This window comes from Gobius niger (assembly GCF_951799975.1).
Source record: "Gobius niger genome assembly, chromosome: 11".
NCBI lineage: Eukaryota > Metazoa > Chordata > Actinopteri > Gobiiformes > Gobiidae > Gobius > Gobius niger.
The window spans coordinates 15,038,757-15,050,220 of NC_136862.1; the positions used below are offsets into that span (position 1 = coordinate 15,038,757).

General features: G+C 39.4%; 1 long non-coding RNA gene across 1 annotated transcript; it reads left to right on the forward strand.

Moving 5' to 3' along the window:
- Nucleotides 1–391: 391 nt before the first annotated feature.
- LOC306970839 lies at nt 392–746 on the forward strand. The gene is made up of 3 exons (XR_013793420.1): nt 392–430; nt 554–629; nt 706–746. It is a non-coding gene; the product is annotated as an uncharacterized lncRNA (long non-coding RNA).
- The last annotated feature ends 10,718 nt before the right edge of the window (nt 747–11,464 follow it).

Consider the following 11,464-nt stretch of genomic DNA (forward strand, 5'->3'; position numbering starts at 1 on the left):
GGGCTTGAGGAAGCCTCATGGACTGCAGTTATAGTAGACTTGGTGAGTACTAAATGTCTGTAGTGTTTTAAAAAAAGTTATGAACAGGATGTATTGTAATATAATGTAGGTGCATTTGTAATACTTCTGCATATATATCTGCATAGTTTGCCCACACGGACACAAGATGTGGATGTGGAACAGCCATAACCTCTTCAAATAATAAACATGAGAATGGTGCATCTTCTACTATGGGATGCATCATTTCTACTGCCTACCAGCTGTAAGGGAGTTGTGGACAGAGAAGAGGGCTGCCATTATAAACCCTTTACAGACTAAAAACAGTGTTGTTGGCCTTGGTAAGTTATAAACTGCAGATATTTGCAAATTCTCTAATAACTGACATGCATCTGTGTTTCTATTTTAGCTGACGGACAAATGGACTCTCCAGGTAATTCAGTGGTTTATGTGCTTTGTCTCTGGCCTTTTTTTTTTCATTTGTAAATCAGAATATTTTCTGTATTTGAGATAGTGATGGGCATTTTCTAATGCAGTGTTTGTGTTTTATTACAAGGAGAGAATCAACGAGAGGGCGTTTCCCATTCCCTCCACGTCTGGCTGCAAAGCATCTCACTGAGAGACTTTATGCTGTAAGTGACATGGTTTTCATGTGAGAGTGACATGTAGTAATGAAACATGAATTTAAAATTTGAACTTGTTCAACAGGCCTGGGTGATGTCGCGACATAAAACAATACTTGGCTGGATAAAAGATATTGTAATTCTATTGCTTGTCAACATGCAAACAACAGAGGAGTTTATGGTGAGTCTGATCATTGAAAATGTATGTAAAGTAAAGTACTGTAGTAGTAGATGTCAATGTTGCTTCTACTATTACATTATAGAGGTTTATTTTTGTATTGTAGGGTGTGTGGTGAGGTGCACTCCACTGACATGGTGGAGTCCATGGGTGTTTGGGTGATAAAAGTAAGGAAAGAGAGGTCCTACGCCCGGGATCTGCCTCTTCATATGAAGCCGGGACAGACGACGGCCACGACCACCATGACCACCGACCGGTGCATGTCAACAACAAAGGCCATGTGTCGTAAGTGATCGCTTTATGACTTCCCTATATAACGCATGTTTTGAGAACTTATGTCATATAAATTGTTGTGCAGACAAAAACGACTGTACTGCAAGAAGTCACAGACCGGGCCGAAGACTACAGTGACATCCCTGACCTGCAGACAAAAATTCTACGAATACGACTTCAGTCTGCAGGACTCCCCCAAGAAAACGAAGCTTCCGAACATATGACCCCTGTCTGGCCTTGTGCCCCCTCCTGTAGCTGATCTGGTGCAGTCACGTGTCCACAGAGGGCAGGTATGTTCATTTTTCATTCTTTTACAATGCATGTCTGTCATCTGTTCCATAAAAACATATTTGTTCTAATTGCTAAAAATCATGTTTTGTTTTTCTAGATGCCATCAGCTCCCTGAACAAACTCCAAGTGAAACATAAGCAGTGCATATATATTTATTTTTTACAAACATGGAACAACATATTTACAATAAAGCCTTTTCTTCCCTAATTCGTGGACATATTTTCTCATGTGCTCACAGCTTGTTTATTGCCTGAATGGTGCTTCTTTACAGTCAACATAAATGCCAAAAGGGTCAGGATCATTTTCTGTCCTCACTGATCAATCGTGCACATGATTGAGCAAGATTCTTCTGCCTCCCCCCTTGGTCTTCCTCGTGTTCTCCCCGTCTGCTCTGCCCTGCACTGCTGCCACTTCTCTCCACAAGAACATCAAAATGACCCGAGCTGGAATTCTAAAGGGAAAACAATATTTTGTTATTGTGATAACATACATGCTGTATTCTACACATCGCAGGAAAGAAATACAATGATAAAAGGGGTGCTTATTTTACTTCCCTCATATTGTACAGCAGGCTGACTTTTTCCAAAACAAATAACTATTCGTCTACATCAAGTTTGCTTCTGAACTGCATAACTACCGGCCCATGCACTTTCTATTTCCCAGCTAATATGATCTTGTACTGTGTGAATTAATTCCATGTTATGTGTATAGGGAGCCTTTTTTTCTCTTCTAAATGTATAAACTAGTGACTTTTGGCAGCTACATACCCTGCCCTGGGACAGTAGTTGAAAAGTATTTGCACATTTCACAGATACATGTATTTCAAATTACTGTCTAATAAGAATATATTGCTGTTGGAATATGCTACTAAGCAGATCAATAAAACAAGCTAAACCCCCACAAATATTCGGAGGATCAGGCTGTGTTAGCTAAGATGGTAGCGTTATATTTCAGTCTACTTTGTTGACCAACTAATAAGGTATTTGGTGTGTCACTCACTGATTATTATTTTTTAGCTTATACAAAGTAATAATTTATATTATTCATGAACGCATTACAATTATAATCCAATCATCAGTGAACACACAAAACGGGTAGAAATGGGATTATTATTATTATTATTTTTACCTTTCTCCTAACCCCGTTTTTCCTCTGAAAAATTAATGTTGTTTAACTGAAATGCAAAATCCTTTCACATAATTCAAAATAACGTATAATTTTCTTACCTCTGAAGACATTACGACTCTCAACAAAAGATTTGTGCAATCACGAATGACTCTCCTTTGGTTCTGATCGGCTCGTGCTCGTGCAAGCGTGCGTGTGGTCCAGGAGCGTGCACAACTCTGAGTGCAGTTCCGCTTTTCGCCAAAGGGGGCATAGTTCTGCGAAAACTCAGAGACTTGCGTTGTGCACCTTTAAGGGGTGCATGATAAGTATTTATAAGGTATTAATAAGCATTTGTAGGCTATATAAAAAGCTAATGCTTGTAAAGATATTGATAAGCTGCTCATCATACAATTATCAACAACTATACTAATAGGCCATGCATAATTTCCATTTTTATTTTTTTCATTTTATTTATTTATTTCATTCAAAAGTGATGTTATGCAATCACAATTAAACCGCCAAGCCAGTATGAATGAAACGGAGCAGAGGAGAAGAACAAGTCTTATAATATGCTTATTCATTTTACACTACCCTTCAGTATGTTGGTGGTATATAATGTAATAAGACAAACCCTAAGGGTCTTACGTCTTATTCCATTGCGCATGTACTGCATCGGTACAAGTTATTACACATTGTTACATAGCACATTGTACTAAATTTTGTTGGGTACAATGTATTGAGGTAGTGTAAAATAAAGTGTTACCGCTAAACCCAACACTTAGCCCTAAGTAGTTTACGAAAAGTGATTAATACCTAAGTGATACTTAATGAGCAAACCTTAATATACCACGCTTTTCTCTTCATGATGGATAGAGAATCATCAAGCACAAAAGAACAGCCATCCATATATTGTCTAAAGGATTTCTCATTGTTTTCCACATTGAACTTTCCTTACCCTACATCCTTTACAAACCCGGCCTTATGTCAGAGGATCCAGTCTAGTTTCACAACACACTTGAAAGACTAATTTAACCTATCCTCTTATAAGCACCGATACAGCTGTGCAAATATGTCGCCGGCTCAGAAGAAGTATAGATAAGTATTTTCCATTCATATACAGAGGGGTCACAAAATGAGGTGGAGTGCCTTCCTCCTGTGATCATGGCAGGGGGCGACTCATCTCAATAGATGTACGCGGACATATAGCTGTGCCGTTAATATGAATATGTCTGTGAAAACGAAAGAGGGTCTCTATGGCAGTGTGTCCTCCAGGGTCCTTTTCATAATCCAGACAGGAATACAAACCATATGAATCAGAGCTGCAGCTTTGGCCAAGTTCACAGTCTTTCCGAAAAGCTGAACTGCGGACCCGGCATGAGAAAGAATTATTGATCATATCTAATACTTGCCGCTATTAAAAAAGCCAGTCTCTAAATCACTACGGAGTAAGACTTTGAATGTTTTATTTACACGTATAATGATTGGTTATGACTTCCAAAGTGGCATAGGGGGAGATGGAGGACCAGATGCATTCTTTATAAAATCATTAACCTCGTCTATTGACTTCCTGCAAACTATTAAAACACAATTTGGGCGAGAGATGTCCCCAAGTGGAGGAAGCACTTGTGTTGAATTGTCTGGTGATAACGTTTTGGATTTCTAATTCATGATTCAGCTCTCAGACTGTAGGTGTTAAATATTCATCCACTCCTATCTGCCAGCGGCCCAGGGTCCAGCAGCTACATCCTTTTTACATGAGAGCGGTGGTCTGACGGCACTTTTGGGCAGCTTGAGGTTTGATAAGAGGGGAAATCGCTTGATCCTGACACGGCTTATGCGCCTAGACTGTCCGTATTAACATAACAGGCCATGACTTTACCTTGTGGGCAAGAACAGGTTACATTTGTTTACGTCGGTGTAAACAGCCCGAGAGGTGAATGTATTGGCACGTCCTCCGTCCTCTGTCTGTGCCTCTGTTTGAGTGTTTTGACCTACACAGAAAGTCATTTCCTCAATATTTACATTCGAAACAATAGCGGATCATCCGATGATGTCACGTTGATTCATGTCAATAGAAATATGTGTAGGCCATTGTTTCACAAGTTTTTGGTTTCTTTTTTGGTTTGTTGATCAGGGCCGACTTTGTGAAGCCCTGTTGTTATGAGCTGTTGGAAAAAACGAGGAGTACTGTAGAATACGGCCCAGTAACTCCTAGGTGGTTACTGTGGTACATTCTTGGTACCAGGTACTTACAGTGGAGCATTTAGGTCATTAATAATAATAATAATGATAATGCATTGGTTTTATATAGCGCTTTTCTGGACACTCAAAGACGCTTTACATTGCACTATTCGTTCACTCCATACTCGGTGGTGGTAAGCTACTATTGTAGCCACAGCTGCCCTGGGGTAGACTGACGGAAGCGAGACAACCAGTCTGCGCCATCGGCCCCTGCGACCACCACATTACAGTGGCACTTTATAGTGAACTTCAGTAGTAATACTTAAAAGTGGTAGTTTCTATGTAATAACAATGCTAAGTGCTAGATATGTACTGGTAAGTAATGGGTACTTAGAATTTAAACTACCAGATGCCTAAAGTGGTAGTTACTGGGTACTTTTAGTGGTAAGTCCTAGACACTCAGTGATAGTAAGAATTGCCATGTTTCCTGTATGTTGTTTTATGTTGTTTTATAGTCATACAATCCTGACTAAATCATACATACAATGACCACAATAAGTACCATAGATGTACCACATAATTACAAGTTATTACCACTGTCAGTACCATGGACTCACTGGGCCATATTCTAAAGTGTTACCTTATGGGGATGTGCAAAAATACCTAAACAAACCTCAAGTTACATTACATTATTCAGTACGTTTACTATAATTTTTAAACATGGGCTGGAGAAAATTTGTTGAGAGTGTTAAGGTTGGGTTATATTTTTTTGCCAGTGGAGCTGTCGTAGATCCATATCCAAATCCTGAGACAGCTTCATGATCAGAATGGACCAAACCCACCCAGACCCATGAACACTCAATCAATCAAGACTTGGGGCCTTCTTGCTGTGAGACAAGAGGTCCTCTCAGCTACAATGCTCCTGTATGATGCTTAAGAAGCTTGTAAATAAAATTCAAATTGTGCTAAAGTTGTTGTTTCAAATCTTCTCTAACCACAAGCACATCGATCTACATTTGTCAGCAGTGACTATTTCATATTAGTCACTGCTGACAAATGCTTTTAATTCACAAAGTCTACGGTAATAAATCAGCATCCATGTGGGCCAAGAGCCTTTCAAAGGATGACGAAGCACAGACGCAAAGATATCTTCAGTCTTTTATAATGGTGACGCTCAGATGTCCATGCTGGACTATCTGCACTGTGGACATAATTTGAAAGAACAGTGTAATACATCAGCCGTTTCTACTTGTCAGTGGATGTCCAGAAGTCCGGCCGCTCAACTTGTATGATCAATGTCCCGGTCATCGATGGCTGTCCAGATTAGCGCTGGGCCCAGTGGCTCTGATATCACCCTCATTAATGCATCATTAAGGCTTTGGCATGGCCTGTGATTTATGACATTCCAGCGCTTGCACTCTGGAGGGATAATGGGCTATTGCTATAAATCTGTAAAGGAATATTTTGATGAGCAATTACAGATTGCTTGCATGTATTGTGAGTTTGCTCCGTCATCTCTTCACTGAACTAATCACAATGCCGCTCAATAGACGCCATTGTACTGAGACAGCCCACATTTCAGCGAAGTATAATTGCAGTTGACAAAACTGTCTATTTGTATCTGCATTTTTTTCATTTCTTATTCTTCGAGAAATCCCTTCACACAAGTAAATACAACTAAGCAAAGGAAAAACATACAAACACACACAAAATATTAAAGCACAGACTCAATAAGTGCTGGTGTAAATGCTCTATTATTGTTCGGAGCTACAGTTGTACTCACTGCTTCTTCTTGATGTACTGTAGGCATTTTCCCAGTAAAGTGAAGGTTTTGATTTCAGCTAGTGCCTAATTGCCGTTGTGCTCTTGTGCAAGACCCTTCATCTTGTCTCCAGAGTCTATGTGTGTCCATGTCAGACTGTGAGATTCATACTGTGAGACTGTGCAATTTGAGTTCCCAATAGATGTAACAGTGCAAAGAAAAAACAAACATATCGAAGAATCAACATCCTTTATTATTCTTTGACAAATGTGAATGAGAGTCTAAACTTAAGTTGAGCAGTCACACAACATTGCTAAGTGCATTTTTCATAAAATATGTTCACTTCAGTGTTAATTTTGACAACATATTTTATTTTAGTTTTAGTCTTAGTCTTTTGACTAAAATGTATTTTAATTTTAGTCGAGATTTAGTCAAAAAAAACGTTTCAATTTTAGTCTAGATTTAGTCGACTAAAATTGCATGTCAATTTAGTCGACAAAATTTAAGACTAATTTAGTCGACTTTGCATTTATAATACTCATTATAATCATATTTAATCTTGTTCCTCTGCTTCATGGAGCTGCTTCACATGAACAAAGCTCAGAGCTGATCCTTTGGCAGAGAATTTACATGATATGAGGCTCTTTCAGACGGTCAATAGACGTTGGATGATTTTAGTCTCTCCTTTAAATTTTTTTTAGTCTTATTTTAGTCGACTAAAATATCTGGACATTTTAGTCATAGTTTTAGTCTCATGAGAAACTTCAAATTTAGTTTTAGTCCAATTCTAGTCGTCAAAAATAACACTTTGACTAAAATTAAGACTAAATATTTTAGTCGACGAAATTAACACGTGTTCACTTGGTGTGAATATCTCAAGTGTAATTTGACTTATTATTGCCGTGACACCTTCATAGGAACAAATAGCAGTATCCTTAATATTAACCGTGACTAGAGACCAATGAATGAAACAGGACAAAGGAACAAATGGCTTACTATCTTCAACATTGCCTGTAGCGCTTTAAATAGAATGCTCCCGTCCATCTATGTCCCTCACTTGCCAGTATCGTCGTAATGAAAGCCTCTGATTCTTTCCATTCTTTTCCTTAGACGTTCCTAATTAGACTTCACAAGCTCTCACCGTCGATCCTCCCTAATTAAAGCACTTTCATTCTTCCCTCACCTCGCCTTGTCAAATCGAACTCTTATTCGCACTTGTCTTTTCCTGAGAAAAAAAAAAAAGTCTTCCTTCCTTATCTTCATGTCTTCTTGGCAAATGGAATATCACTGGCTGTTTTTCCACCTTCTGTTTTCGCCTACAATGCACCTCTCACCTTAGTTCCCAGCCAACAGGGTTTTGTACTTGTTTACTTCCTCCCAGAAAATTCTAAAGCTGCTTTTGGAACAGATCCGTTAGATCTGTGTGATGTGCCTCTCTCAACATCCCACTTTTCTTCTTCCTCTATGACTGCTCTAGGTTTTTTGGTTCTGTCGCTCTCTGGAGAACCCTCTTTTGTTGGTCGAGACATATGGGACGCAAAGCTGTTCAATGAGCGGCGCATCAAATCTGATCTCCTCCATAGTCTCCCCCTGTTTTGCAGTCTGCACCATGGCACCGCCAATACAAAATGCTGCATTCTTCCAACATCTTAAGAGGCAAAGTCCACATTGTAGCAGTTTTAAGCAGGTGACGATTCAAGTTTTCCCCCCTCTGTGATTAACATCGCATTGTGTTTGTTGTGTGATCAATTACTCTGAAAGGATAAATATGCCCACTCTAAATAAGACAAAAATGAATGGATGTTGTGGTTAAAATTGCATCATTACATACAATATGTCTCTGGTTATGGAGGACAAAAGGGGTTTTAGAGTCTATCAATTCAAACTGTCAAACAGACACAAATGATCAAGGTCTCATGATGAAACGGCTTCTTTTAATCTTCAGCAGAGATCTTCACTGTCAAATGTCACTTTTGTGATAACTTGTTTACAGTGGCATTGTCTTTGTACCTAACTGAATGTTTTTTTGTATTTTGTAAATACTGAAGACGAGTGTCAAGCCAATGCCAACAACACCGAGAAAAGAATGTCAAGACCAGTACCATGGTAATTTGCTAGTGTAACATTATTCTTTATACCGTATTGCTTGAAAAAATGAAAGCGTCCTACCTGCTGCTGCTGAGGTCATAAAACAACAAAATAAATGTTGGTAATGACGAGCTTTTGATACTTTTGGCAATCTGATGTAGTGGGTGCAGCCCTTAGGCCCACCGAGAAACACTTGATTGAAGATCTTTCACCCTTAAGCTCAGAGAAACACATTTAGGAGATGGGTTGTTTTTTTTCAGCGTCTCTCTCTGTGGCCTGGCTGTAATGTTGGCCTCGCACACCTGCTCACACCGCAGCGCCTGGTTCTTCCTCTCCCCCTCATAAGCAGGTAGCTCTCTCAGTGTCTCGCCCTTCCGCCTCGCCAATAAGTGCGGAATTAAAGTTAACTGCTCTCCCGGCGGACGTGTCGCAGATTGAAGACAACTCGATTTGCAGCTGACTAATGAGTCCCAACTTAAGTTCCTGCTTATGTATTTGGGCTGCATGTCTCTCTCTCTCCCTAAGATAGCACTCAAACCCGCAAAACTTTCCTCAAGTTATTGGAGGTGCTTTTAATGGTATTTCTAAGGGAAGAGTTCACAAAGAGACAGGATCTGAACAGTTGGGGACGGCGCTTGCCAAAAAGCAGAGTGGCAGGCGGGCGCTATCAGTTTTGGGAAACAGTTGATTACAAGTATTTTTGGAGATGGAAGTTCTGTCGGCGTGGTAACTGCAAAATCCGACGGCTATAACTCATTACACAGACTTTAAGCAAAGGCAGGCAGCGATGCAGAGCGAGTTTAGAGGAGAATTTAGCACAATACCTGCTGTTGTTGACAAGGATTACGGCCTCCTTGTTTCCTTATCCCGCCTCGAAGTTTAAGCAAAACGGCTTTTAAATGCAAACGCATGCCTGGAGTCTGAGGTATTCGACATGAGTTTTATTTTACGGAGCCGGAGTGAAACAAGTTCCCTGCATCAGTTAAATTTTAATGTGCATTTCATCACAAAGAATATGATTTCTTAGACGTGTCGCTTTAGATTCATTGTTCATCTCCTGAAGCTCATTACAGGTCAGCTGTACTCAGCATTAATGCATTTATTTCACTGCGTGGATATGTATTAAACATGCCAGAATCCAGGAAGGCACTCAAACATGGCCCGTGAAAAACTGCTGAGGGATAGCTCTCATTAAGATCTGCTCATATTTTACATGACAGCACTTGACTCTCTGCTCCTCCGCATTATTTGTAGTCCGTGAGGACAGCTACAAGCGAATCGGATAGAGCACAAAACAATTTGAAATATATTTAAAAGTCTAAACATTTGAATTACAGCGTAGAGACTAAGATGTTTAAAATGACAAACGTTCTTTGCAATCAGTTTCACATTTTGTTCTCCTATGATTTGAGATATATGTTTGTTTCCCTGTTTGTAGTATTACTCTCTTTTCTGATTCCCGTAATAAGAATTTCTCATGTAGTTTTATGTCCATAGAAATTCAATGGGATTTACTAGATGATCCACTACACTACTAGATGTTGGTAATGAAATCTTATAAAATTAATATGCAGAACAAATACACAAATATCATTTCCTGGACTATAAGTCACACTTTTTTCATAGTTTGGCTGGGGGTGCGACTTATACTCAGGTTATATATCAAAATATGTAATTTCACATGTTTCTTATTTTCTCACTGACAGCCGCTAGAGGGCGCTCTAGGCTTGTATCCCAGTATCTTCTCCTGTGCCAATGAAGATTTAAAAAAAACAGTAATCAAGCAGTAGAAAGAAAGTTTGGAGTGAGCGAGAAACTTGTGAGGGACTGGCGAAAAGCAGAGGTTACTCTTACGAGTACTCTTATGAAGAAAACAAGAGAAGCTAATGGCAAGCTAAAAGCTAGATGGCCACAGCTAGGGGAACGAGTTTGCAAATGGGTGCTTGAACAATGTGCTGCCGGGAGAGGCTTGTAAACGTTTCATGCCCAGGTAGTTGCCATGGCTGGTGCGACTAATACATGTTTTTTTCTTCTTCATTATGCATTTTTTGGCTGGTGCGACTTATACTCCGGAGTGACTTATATATGTTTTTTTCTTCTTCGTTATGCATTTTTTGGCTGGTGCAACTTATACTCCGGAGTGACTTATATATGTTTTTTTCTTCTTCGTTATGCATTTTTTGGCCGGTGCGACTTATGCTCCGGAGTGACTAATAGTCCTGAAAATACGGTAAGTGCTTTGGACAACTCATGAAAATATGCACACATGATAATGTTAGAGTCAATGCTTTTTCAAGTGTGCTGATACCATTCTAAGTGTACATAATTGACAGGATACAGACTGGCATATGACTTCTTTGCGACCTCTTTGTTTTCAAGCCGAAATAACACTATTTTATTCTTGATTACATTTTTAATCAAACCATGAATCACTTCCTTGAAATTTCAGTGCATTAGCTTATATACTGTGCATATTTTCTATTTTTTAAAGGATTTTTTTTTTAGCCTTTGTATTGGACAGAACAGTTCAGGGTGAAAAGGGATGAATAGTGAAGAGTGATTTAGCAAATTGTCAGAGCTCAGACTCAAATCCACGGAGCTGAGGACAGAACTTCTATGTGCGGCAGCCTTGACCACGAGACTAGACGGCTGCATGTGAATGTGTATATTTTCTGGCATCTGCCGCATTTGAAGGGCCATACTGTGGAACTGCACTGCTTGTCTAAGGTCATTTTGTTCATGGTGCAAGACATATTCAGTCAGCGCTACTTTAAAATTGATACTGACTCTGAAACTATCTGGACCATAGCGTGAGCTCACAGATGGAGATACTGCAATCAACAATTGCATTATTTTTTAAGAGCCGCAGCATACAGTCCACCTTGACCACAATGCAACTAATTTTGCAAGAGTAAATTGAAAAATCGAATCCTGAAATGTTAATTTACCCTTAGCCAATATGAC